The following is a 12,680-nucleotide window of genomic DNA, read 5'->3' on the forward strand; positions in this document are numbered from 1 at the left end:
TATCTTGAGTGAGAGACCTGACTGTGGCAACCCACCTAGTATCTTGATCTCAGTATCACTGTCTATTTATTGGCAGTATTAATTAGGCCAATTGGAGACAGAGTAGCTACTCACCTAGCATCGATATTCATGTCCTAGGTGTGGGCTATGCGGGGGTGGGGCTTGCATCTTGGTCTTCTCCGTTGCACACAACTAGCCTGGCAAGCAGTTCTTCTGTGAGAAGCAGGCTAGTTTTCTGTCTCCTGTTTCAAAAGGCTTTGGATTTGCTAACTTCCAAAGAGAACTTTTTTGTTTTAACCCTGAAGTTCCCATTGAAGGAGCAACCACCTGCTCCCCCAGGTGCAATGGTTGTATCTTGCTGAGAGACAGCTGCTACAGCTCTGGTTGAAAGCTGTGAGTAGGTTCTTAGCACATCCATAGAAGGAAAGGAGCTAGAAGAAAAATATATCTGATGAGACATTTGATGTGGCACTGTGCTACAGAGATGAGAATTTATTTGTCGTTGCTCTGCTGGGAAAATTTATACTGTTATTTTTTTTCCACTAGGAAAAAATCTGCAAGTAAAGATTTAGGACTTTTCTTTCACACTGATGTTACTATTCATGGACCTATGATCTCTTTCTTTTTGTCTCTCCATGTTCCCTCCATTCCCTCCCTCCTCATTCCTGCATACAGCTTGAGTTCCAGAGAACAACTAAATGTGTGTGTCTCTATTCAGCAAAGCAGTTTAAGCTAATGTTTAGGTCCCAATGACTGCTAGACAACAGCATACTTCAATAGGTGGAGCATGCTGAATAGCTACGCTGGGCTAAATAGGCCTTTTGGTAAAGAGAAACAGTGGAGTCAATGAAGTAACACTAGTGCCAGTGGGATCAAAAACTGGAGAATGGAATTGAACTCTAACAAAAAATACACTACATCATCTTCCTCAGGCTGATGTTCAAGCAGACTCAAGCCAGCCTTTTCCTCTTGATAGTTTTCTTTAGTTTTCATTAGTTTTTCATTACTTTTCCTTCATAAAAGGAAAGCAGGTTGTTAACAAACATCTTAATGTGGCCTTACTTCTACACGAGCAAAATTTTACATCAGAAAAGTATGTGTTTCAGTTTCCTCAAAAAAGAAAAGATAAAGAATTTATCAAGAAAGAAGCTGAACCTGACATCTGCTTCACAGCAGAGCCACAACAGTTGTTTTGTGTGGTATGTTTGCACTGTACTCCCACTGTGCATCAATACAATAACAAGTTTAACAAAATGCAATACAGGGAAATACGTTTTCAAATGAGATGTGAAAACAGATGTGATCTTTAGTTCTGAAGAAAATGAGGGCATGACACTCAGTAATTTTGGACTACAATGACATACACTTTTCCACTGCTTTTTAAAGAAGACCTTGTTGTTATTCCATTGTTAAGATTGCAAGAGTATTCCATTTTAAGTTCTATTTCATATTACTTTTAAATTTATATTTTGAAACTGAGTCAGAAAACATCTCCAGAATTATTCTGAAAGATGAATATTTTTCTGGAGAAGGGAGAGAGGAATTTTATGTTATCACTACTTCTTTCAGATACATGTGAAAACCAGTGCAAAGATCACATCTGCCAAAATTATCTTAATACCCTCTGCAGCAGTGCAGATCACCTATCTCAGTCACTTGAGCAAGGGAGTTTATTAAAAAAAATATAAGCAGAAGGAAAGCTGGTGGGAAAGACAGACAGTTCTGGATGGAAATGAGCAGTCTGAGAAAAGGAGTCTACATGCAACTGTTTGTCCTGTTGCATCAGATTATCTAGGTTGTAATTATAAACCAAGGACAGTTTTGGGACGAGTTTTGCAGTCAACCTTTGAGTTTTGTGTCTTGACACACACACCAGGGAATAATAATGGCTTAAGAGGAAAATGGTGCTCAGGGTATGTGGTGATTCATCTTCTTGAAATTCAAGGATGATAAAGCTGAGTTCTCCATGTAAAGGTAGGAGAAAGCAATGATATTTCTGGTTCACAGCGGAGATCTGTCTGTCTTTAGGATTCAGGGCTCACTCTCTTTGAACATATGTAGGACAGAACGGAAGTGAATAGATGGGAGGATGTACATTTACAATCTGAACTTTGGGTTGAGATTTCTGATTGCTTTGTGAGAAGACTTTCGACTGGGGCTTAAAATTGTTTTGAATTCCACAATGTGTTTTCCTTTCAAATCTTGTATCAATTATGAAGATATAAAATCTGTTTTCTCTGAACTGGTAATTTTTATGTTTCTAATTGTTCATGTTTGCTTGATTTTTGACTGCTGCATTCTTTGGTAAACATTTCCACTTTGATATTAAACTAGCCACTTGCACTGTATAGGTGGCTTTCAAAAGTGAATATTGCTAAGTGGCATCCTTAGTAAAGGAAAGTAGTAAAGAAGCCAGAATGGAATGTGCTTTGAAAATAATTATTCATTTTTAATTAAGGACTCTGTCAGGTAACCAATTTCTGCATTTATCTCAGAATACTTAAAATGTTTTCTGTTTTACAGTTTTTCAGTGGAACTAAACTAACACGGAAGAATCTGTTATGTGCATTTAATCATACAGCAACAAAAATATTTAAAGGGAAGGTTTTGTAAGGTGAAGCTGTTCAGAGTTTATTCTGCTCAAGTACATATGTCTTGCCTGCTAAAGAAAAAATCATGAACAAGCTTCTCAAAATCAAAGACAAATATTTCTAAGGGCTGCCAGTATTTTTGAAACGATAATGCATATTCTTAACAATCTGCCAAACACACTGTTGAGTTTACATTTTAGACTCAGATTCTAGCAAGATTTTTAGCTAATGAACTTTTCTCATGCTCTGTATATCAATGAAAACCAAGTATACTTTGAGCTGATAGTGGGAAACAATCATAGGCACCTTATTTTTTTTCTGAGTTTAACCAGCAAAGATAAATGTTGATCCATGTCTTTCTACCCACCACTTTGACAGCACAGCAATAAAAAAAATCTGAATTTATTCAGCTGACATCAAGACTTACTTTGCTTTGCCACAGAGAAATACACGTTCTTGTGATGACTGGATCAAAGGTACAAGATGATGACTGAACAATAATACTGCAAAGTGGAGCTGTTATAGACATCTGAGTCTTCTTTCTTGAAAGAACAGAAATTACCTGCATAAAAAATATTATTGAAATTCTAAACTTTTAAAATTTAACACAACTTTTGATTGTGCTCAGTAGTATGATGTGCACTTTAACAGACGAAAATATTGCCCTTAATGCCAAACGCTACACCTGAATCAACAAAATCTCAATAGGTTCTATGGCATGATTTTCACTAAGTAGAATACACTTAAAAATAAAGGCTTTTGAAGAGATACTGGAAATTCTTGAAGTGACAGAAGTGATTAATGTAGACAGAGCAGGAGGAATAGCATACTGGAAAATAAATCACAACATACAGTTTCCCCAACCCTGAAAGTAAGGAAATTCTTTATACTGTTACTCCTTTCTACTTACTCTTTTTCTATTCATAGTGGATAAATAATTTTGCATGAACTCTTTTGTTGGATTTAAAATAGCTCCAGGTACACCATTATTAGTTTTCTCTGTTTAGTTTAGTCCCATCCTAATATCTATGAGGTAGCACAACACAACCACAGTGTCTGATAGGGATCTTTTTTGATAAATCTATTAATAAGGTAAGCAAGACTATCACTGGAAACAACAGAATGTTTCTAGTTTTCTGATATTTTATAACGGCACTATAGATTGCATAGTAGTTGGTGGACTTGCCATAATTTTATATACCTTAAAATTAATTTATAACAGTGAAAGAGCTGGAACTTGTTTTAAGTACATTGGCTGGGTGATTTCTAAAAGTTAAAGTAGACAGAAGTTAAAATAGAAATAAAAACAGGTTAGGCAACGTGAATGTACCCTTTGGCTCCTTTCTGTGCTTTGGGAGTTGAAAGAAGCATTATGCCGCTGAAGACTCAGACTAGATGGGGATACCACTTTATTGATCACAGAATCACAGAATCACAGAATGGTAGAGGTTGGAAGGGACCTCTGTGTGTCATCTAGTCCAACCACCCTGCTGAAGCAGGGTCTCCTACAGGAGGCTGCACAGGACCTTGTCCAGGCTGGTCCTGAATATCTCCAGCGAGGGACACTCCACAACCTCCCTGGGCAACCTGTTTCAGGGCTCCATCACCCTCAGAGTGAAGAACTTCCTCATGTTCAGGTGGAACTTCCTAGTGATAAACAATCCTATTTGCAAATCATCAAATGCAAAATGAAATGGTCCATTTGCCTCCCTAAAACACAGGAGTTTTAGAAGTTTAAGGGAAATGAAACCCCTAGATATAACACTGGGATTTTATTTTACAAAAAGTTGTATGTTCAATACCATTCTAATCACTATAAAAACTGGACCAATCAAAAATATTTAGAACAGCGTAGCCCTCAGTTCAGAGCCCAAACACAGTGGCTAAGGTAAAGAAATAGTCTGATGAGAAATCATTTCTTGTTTTGCTTTGGAAAATCATATCTTAGGTGGAAAGCTTTTTTTTGAGACATATTCAAATATTGCCTAGGTGTCCTGGTTTCAGCTGGAATAGAGCTAGTTTTCCTCCCAGTATCTGCTGTGTTTTAGTAGATTGGATTTAGTAGAGAAGCATGCTGATAACAGTGATGTTTTTGGTTGTTGCTGTGAAATCAAGGACTTTTTCTAGTTTCTTGTATTCAGCTAATGAGCACATACGTGTGCAGGAGCTGGGAGGACACATAGTCAGTCAGCTAGCCAAGCTGGCCAATGGAAATATTCCATACCGTAGTCATCACACTCAGTTTATGAATGGGGCATAACCAAGGGAAAGGAATCTGCTCTTCTCATTTCCATAAGTTTGAATCCTCTCTTGTCCGAGACTTCGTTCTATTTTGGGAGTTTCAGGAAATTTGTGATTTCTGGGGTTCCATGGTTGTTACTCAGAGACTGGCTGCGAATCGGTAGTTGGGCGGTGAGAAAAATTGTATTGTATATTGTTTGTTTTGCATATTCATTATTATCATTATAATTATCAGTAGTAATACTATTATTAGTAGTAGACTTTTTTGTCTTATTAAACAGTCTTTATCTCAACCCAAGACTTTCCCCTTTTGTCCATTTCTCCTCCCCATCCTGCTGGTGGGGAAGGGGAGGAGTGAGCGAAAGGCTGTCAAGTCCTTATTGCTGGCTGCTGGGTTAGACCACGACACCAGGATATAGTTTTATCTTTTTCAAAGCACAACAAGAAGCAAAATATAAAAGGTAAAGTGATAAATCCTTTAAGTAGAATGCAAAGTGGCATTTCTTATATTTTTCAGATATGCATGAAGTCACCTTCTACATATGCAGAGTTAAAAACTATTCAGAAATTTTCCTGGGCTGCATCAAAAGAAGTGTGGCCAGCAGGTCGAGGGAGGTGATTCTGCCCCTCTGCTCTGTTCTGGTGAGACCTGACCTGGAGTCCTGTGTCTAGCTCTGGAGCCCTCAGCACAGGACAGACATGGACTGAAGAAAAGAAGGTTATCAGGAGTAGTCAGCATGGATTCACCAAGGGGAAATCATGCCTGACCAATCTGATAGCTTTCTACGATGACATGACTGGCTGGGTAGATGAAGGGAGAGCCGTGGATGTTGTCTACCTAGACTTCAGCAAGGCTTTCGACACAGTCTCCCATGATATCCTCCTAGGGAAGCTGAGGAAGTGTGGGCTGGATGAGTGGTCGGTGAAGTGGATTGAGAACTGGCTGAATGGCAGAACTCAGAGGGTTGTCATCAGCGGCGCAGAGTCTAGTTGGAGGCTGGTAACTAGTGGTGTCCCCCAGGGGTCAGTACTGGGCCCAGTCTTGTTTAACTTCTTCATTAACGACCTGGATGAAGAGTTAGAATGTACCCTCAGCAAGTTTGCTGATGACACCAAACTGGGAGGTGTGGTAGACACACCGGAAGGCTGTGCTGCCATTCAGCGTGACCTGGATAGGCTGGAAAGTTGGGCAGAGAGGAACCTGATGAGGTTCAACAAAGGCAAATGCAGGGTCCTGCACCTGGGGAGGAACAACCTCATGCACCAGTGCAGGCTTGGGACGGACATGCTGGAGAGCAGCTGTGCGGAGAGGGACCTGGGTGTCCTGGTGGACGACAGGTTAACCATGAGCCAGCAGTGTGCCCTGGCTACCAAGAAGGCCAATGGCATCCTGGGGTGCATCAAGAAGAGTGTGGCCAGCAGGACGAGGGAGGTTCTCCTTCCCTTCTACACTGCCCTGGTGAGGCCCCATCTGGAGTACTGTGTCCAGTTCTGGGCTCCCCAGTTCAAGAAAGATGAAGAGCTACTGGAAACAGTCCAGCGGAGGGCTACAAGGATGCTGAGGGGACTGGAACATCTCCCCTACGAGGAGAGGCTGAGGGAGCTGGGCTTGTTCAGCCTGAAGACGAGAAGGCTTCAAGGGGACCTAATAAATGCTTATAAATATCTGAAGGGTGGGTGTCAGGAGGATGGGGCCAAGCTCTTTTCAGTGGTGCCCAGTGACAGGACAAGGGGCAATGGGCACAAACTGAGGCACAGGAAGTTCCGTCTGAACATGAGGAAGAACTTCTTCCCTCTGAGGGTGATGGAGCACTGGAACAGGCTGCCCAGGGAGGTTGTGGATTCTCCTTCTCTGGAGATATTCAAGACCCGCCTGGACAAGGTCCTGTGCAACCTGCTGTTGGTGACCCTGCTTCAGCAGGGTGGTTGGACTAGATGACCGACAGAGGTCCTTTCCAACCCCTACTATTCTGTGATTCTGTGATTCTGTGACTGGAGTGGGTCCAGAGGAGGGCCACAAAAATGATCCAAGGGATGGAACACCTCTCCTACGAGGAAAGGCTGTAGCGACAGGACAAGAGATAAAGTTTTTGAACTTAAAAAAGGGTAGATTTAGACTGGATGTAAAGAAGAAATTTTTAACAGTGAGGGTGGTGAAACACTGGAACAGGTTGCTCAGAGAAGAGGTAGATGCCCCATCCCTGGAAACATTCAAGGTCTGAGCACCCTGGTCTATTTGAAAATATCCCTGCTCAATTGTTATGGGTTTGAGTGGCAAGGTTTTGGTAGTGCGGGGGGCTATAGGGGTGGGTTCTATGAGAAGCTGTGAGAAGCTTCCACCATGTCTAGTAGAGCCAGTGCCAGCCAGCTCCCAGACAGACCCGCTGCTGCCCAAGGCCAAGCCAATCAGTGATGGTGGTAATGCCTCTGGGATAACATGTTTAAGAAGGGGAAGAAAAAACTGCGGGAAAATGGCAGTTGAGAGAGAGGAGTGAGACTATGTGAGAGAAACAACTCTGCAGACACCTAAGTCAGTGAAGAAGGAGGGGGACGAGGTGCTCGAGACGCTGGAGCAGAGAGTTTTCCCTTGCAGCGCATGATGAAGACCATGGTGAGGCAGATGGTCCTGCTGCAGTCCATGGAGGTCCATGCTAGAGCAGGTATCCATGTGTAGCCCCTGGAAGGGACCCCATGCTGGAGCTGGTGGAGGCCTGAAGGAGGCTGTGACCCCATGGGGAGCCTGCCAGGACCTGCAGATCACTGGAGAGAGGAGTACACGCTGGATCGGGTTTGCTGGTAGGGCTTGTGACCCCATGGGGACCCACACTGGAGCAGCCTGTTCCTGAAGGACTGCACCCTGTGGGAAGGACTCACGTTGGAGAAGTTTGTGGAGAACTGTCTCCCGTGAGAGGGACCTCGTGCTGGAGCAGGGGAAGAGAGTGAAGAATCCTCCTCTTGAGGAGGAAGCAGTGGCAGAGACAACGTGTGATGAACTGATCACAACCCCCATTCCCCATCCCCCTGCGCCGCTCGGGGGGACGAGGTAGAGAAACAGGATTGAAGCTGAGCCCAGGAAGAAGAGAGTGGTGAGCGGAAGGTGTTTTATGAATTAAACTTTCCTTTTCTCCCCAAGTTCAATCCGTTTCGTCCGTGACAGTAACTGGTGAGTGATCTCTCCCTGTCCTTGTCTCGACCTCTGAGCCTTTTCATCGTATTTCCTCTCCCCTGCCCAGGTGAGGAGAGGGAGTGACAGAGTGGTTGTGGTGGGCACCTGGCATTTATCCAGGCTAAACCAAAACATCATTGCAGGAAGGTTAGGACAGGGCGACCTTTAAAGGTCGCTTCCAACCCAAACCATTCTATTGTTCCAGGATTTATTAAACAAATTTTTAAAAGTAAAATAAACTCTTTCTGGGTGCCACTGGTTGTGGATTTTCTAATGTCTAATGTCAGTGAAGCTGGAAATTCTTCTCTTTTGAACTTTAGAAATATTTAAAAATATTTCACTTGGTATCTCTCTAGGAGAAAATCCTCCTTATTAAGCAAAATCTTTCACTTCTGGATACTGCTAGATCTTAGTTCTGTGGTGTATTACATTGGTGAGGTACAGGCAGAGTCAAGTGTGCATGAGGAGACTTGTGTTTTTCACATTTAAAAAACAAACCTCAGTGAATTAGGGTTATAGTCTGAAAAAGAGGTGAAAAAAGTGTTAATAAATACACTTGTTATTACAACTGTTAAGTACTTAGCAGTCCATGAAAATATTGGCAGGTCCTATGTGACAGGAATGGAATTATATTCTCAAAATAAAAAGAATGAAAGAAAGTGAGCTGGTAAACTAGACTGCAATCAGTGAACCAATAAAAAATATTCCATAACTATTAAAAGACTCGGATGTCTCTGTTAAAATAAAGATTTTTACAAACAGTAAAGAAAGAGAAGTGTTGCACTGAACAGTTTCAGAGAACTTATTTGTGGCATGGTAATGAAAAATGCCTGAACTTAACAAAGTCAGGTACCATAATGTTCTGCAAGACAATCAAATAGCAGCTTCATTAGTTAAACGTATTTTTGTGTTTTAAAAGACCGATGAAGAGAGCAGCCATATTCTAATCCAGAAACATTCACAGTGAAAATTTATAGCAATAGCTACCCTAACCATGACCTTGTTCATTCACAACTGTCTGTCTTTTTTTGTTTATTGTTCCATAGCTTTTAAAGATTCTTGGTACATTTTGAGATGAGAAATTTATTTTGGTTCAGGTGCAGGGGAATACTCAAATAATATTTGAAAGTTATGTACTATATTTACTAGTTGGTATCTGTCGTAGTTTAACTCAGCAGCTGGCAGCTAGGACCTGATGACTGCTGGCTTACCCCTTCCCTTTCCCCCCCCCCAATGGGAGAGGGAGGAGAAACAGATAAAAGGGGAAACTTGTGGGTTGAGATAAAGAAAGTTTAGTAAGACAACAAAGGAAATATTACTGCTACTACTAGTGATGATAAGAATGATAATAATGAATATGGAAAACAATCTAAACACAATACAACTTTTTTCCATACCATCCAATCACCAATTCGCAGCCCGAAAAAAAGGTTTAAACTCCCAGCCAAGAGTGGATTCAAAAACTCATGGAAACTGAGAAAAGCTGATATCTTTCTTCCCCCCAGCCAAGCCCCATTTGTAGACTGAGCATGACATCTATGGTATGGGATATTTCCATTGGCCAGCTTGGCTAGCTGTCCGGCTATGATCCCTCCTGCACACCTGCTCATTAGCTGAACACTAGAAACTGGAAAAAGTCCTTGATTTATAGCAACAACTAAAACCACCAGTGTTATCAGCATGCTACTAAATCCAAAACACAGCAGCCACTGTGAGGAAAATTAACTCTGTCCATCCCAGCTGAAATGAGGACAGTATCAGATGATTCTGTCTCATACGATTTCAGCTTCAAGGGTTGATTTATCATAATTTATTCATTATGACTTATTATAGGACTGGTTCATCGTATAAATCCAATATTCAGAACATCAAGTTACTTCTGACCATAGGAGCAGTCAGTCTGAATACTTGATAGCATTTTTAGTGCTAAAACACTGGAAGTCAAAACATGGAGTCCTTGCACAGACAAACTACAATGGTGGTCTCTGTTTTCTTAAGAATAAAAGAATTTTGTGTGAATTTTCATACATATTTTAAAGAAAATATAAAGTGTCAAAAGGATAAATGCTATTCAGGAAAAGCAGTGATAAAAAGATTGTTTTATAATAGTTCCCCAGCCGTAAAAAACCTAACCACCTACAAAAAAGAGAACAACCTAAGATCCAAGGAAGAACAGTATCTGACAGTATCTTTTCAAGACTGGAATTCAAACCTAAGATGATTAAAAATATAAATGAATTACACAACTGTTGAGAAGGTTTGAGATTAACTGGATTTATGACAAGTCAGTAAAGCAGAAAAAACTCTAAGATAAATATAACAAAGTACTCCTAAAGGCACCAAGGCAGATATGCCTCTAGCTGAAAAGCTTGAGAGAAAATAGGTATTTCACCAAGCCCACTAGTCAGGAATAGAAAAAGACAAATGATAGCTAGTTTGGAACGAATATGAGAGTTTCAGACAATTTTGTACAGCATTACTCACTACACATAATAGAGTTATTCAATAAGAGCACGCGAGAAGGAGAAAATTCCTTTTCTTGGAAGGAAACAAAGGCTTTGCACCTAAAGAGACTGAATGAACTGCTGATTATAGGGACGCCTTACAGTGGTAAGCATTGATACAGAGGTCCTTACCAAAGTGCTGGTGGACTAGGGAGTCTCTTTAGATAAGAACATCCAAATTAATTAAGATTTATTCTAGGCTAACAAAGAAAATCTTAAGATCCCTGACTTTCCTAAGATTTGCTTGTGGTCTAAAAACATTTGATGTAGTCAGTGCCTAAATCAGAATGAGGATTGATCCGAAACCTCTGGTAGAAGCTGAGCTGTTGCATTCCTACACTTTAGAAGGCACTTCAGCCTTTGGCACATTACAAAGGTGCTTTTCTGTGTTTCTTTGGGTTAGGGAGGGGTCTCAGCGTTGGATGTTCCTTCTTGCTGGCATTGCTGGCTATGGCCAGGGCCCAGGAGCCCTCAAATCAAAGGAATAAAGGTCAGAATAGGCACAGAACACATGACAACTCTCTGATAAGCTGATTTTTGTACACTTTCTCTCTTAGAAAGAACAGTATCCCATGCATGTGGGCTTTGTACTGCCCTGGGAAATAAATAGCTGAATCTCAGTTGTCAGGAATCCTAATCTCTGAAACAGTCCAGTTGCTCGGTGAAACATGCTATTAGCTTAAATGGGTTAAAAGCTAAATAAATAATAAAAAAGGGATACTAATCTCAGAGAATATCATGTTTTTTAAAGCAAATTTTATATTAGTCTAGTGTTAAAAAAAACAAACCTTAAAGTAGGCAGTATGGACACATTTAAGTGGATAGAAAGGCTACTACTAAAATGAATACAGTCCCCAAATTTAATTCTCTATCTCCGTGTTCACATGCATTTTTATCACAGACAACACTACAAAGACTCAGCATGTTGCTCCTCTGAAAACAGGGTACAAGGATTTACATATCACTATTAAATAGACTTTTACGTGATAGGAGGTCTTGCAACTTGCAGTGGTGTATTATCATGCAATTTGGCTGAAGGATGTTACAAAACAGTGTGAACGCTTATTCAGAACTGTGGATTAAAATGAGGAAAAAATAGTGTGAAAAAATGGATTTCTCAAATGGCTTCTGAATAAGAGATAAATTCACACCAAGAAATCCCTTTACTGAAGCTATCTTAAGATTCCTAGAGCAGTACGAAAATTGTGACTCTTTTCTTATTTAATTCTATAGTTAAATCCAATATTTATTTCTGATGGCTAACTGGGAAAACCACCCAATTAGATCAACTTTTTGGAGAGGAGATATACTTGCTATCTTATCAAGAAATTTATACTAATCCCAGTATTTCATGCGCGATTTGGGAAAAACGAAAGCAAACGGAATCAGTTCAGCTGGAGAAGTTAAATGATAGATAGCACAAGGGTTTCTAATCTTCCAATTATACCTTTAAGGATTTTTTTTTTTAATACCCTTCTATATGGTAGCCCTTGCTACTGTGCTGTGGATCCAAATATCCTAGGTGGGTGTGAGCACTATCATATGTGGCAATGCCCTTTTAGAGCTTGCAGCATTCAGCCACAGACATATCTGCTAAGTGCTTTTCTAAAGTAAAAGTATTCTTACAGTAGCTGTTACTGACAAAGAGTATAAACAAGTCAAGGTCTAAGATAAAAGGCAGTATCTTTTACTGATATTATATTCCTCTTTGTATTGATAGGTCTAATACAAGATAGCTTCTCATGACAAACCTTTCCTATTATGAGATTTTTTGCTGTGTAATACTAATAGACTTCATTCTTAGCTGCTATACTCTGAAGTTCTCAAACAGGAGAGGAATTATTTCCCCTTACACCCAGTGCATTCTTCTCACTGGGAGAGTATGTTGTATTAAAACGTAAGATATTATGGTACAGAGAAGCAGTGGACAGGGTAATTTAATTACCTACAGTATTGAGTCTTGATTTATAAGGAGGGCAAAATTTGAACACACAGTAACACTGAGACTCCAGGAGGTGTCTTTGGATATTTTAATCAATAACCTTACACTACTTCAAGATTTTCCTTTAGAAAATCTTAATCTTCAGGTAGATAGTGGATGTTACTCCTGATAAATAGTGACATTTTTTCCATCTCTAAAATGCTGTGACTTCAGCCTTAAGGAGTGCCTGTATGTTT

This window comes from Opisthocomus hoazin, chromosome 8 (assembly GCF_030867145.1).
Source record: "Opisthocomus hoazin isolate bOpiHoa1 chromosome 8, bOpiHoa1.hap1, whole genome shotgun sequence".
NCBI classification, from domain to species: domain Eukaryota; kingdom Metazoa; phylum Chordata; class Aves; order Opisthocomiformes; family Opisthocomidae; genus Opisthocomus; species Opisthocomus hoazin.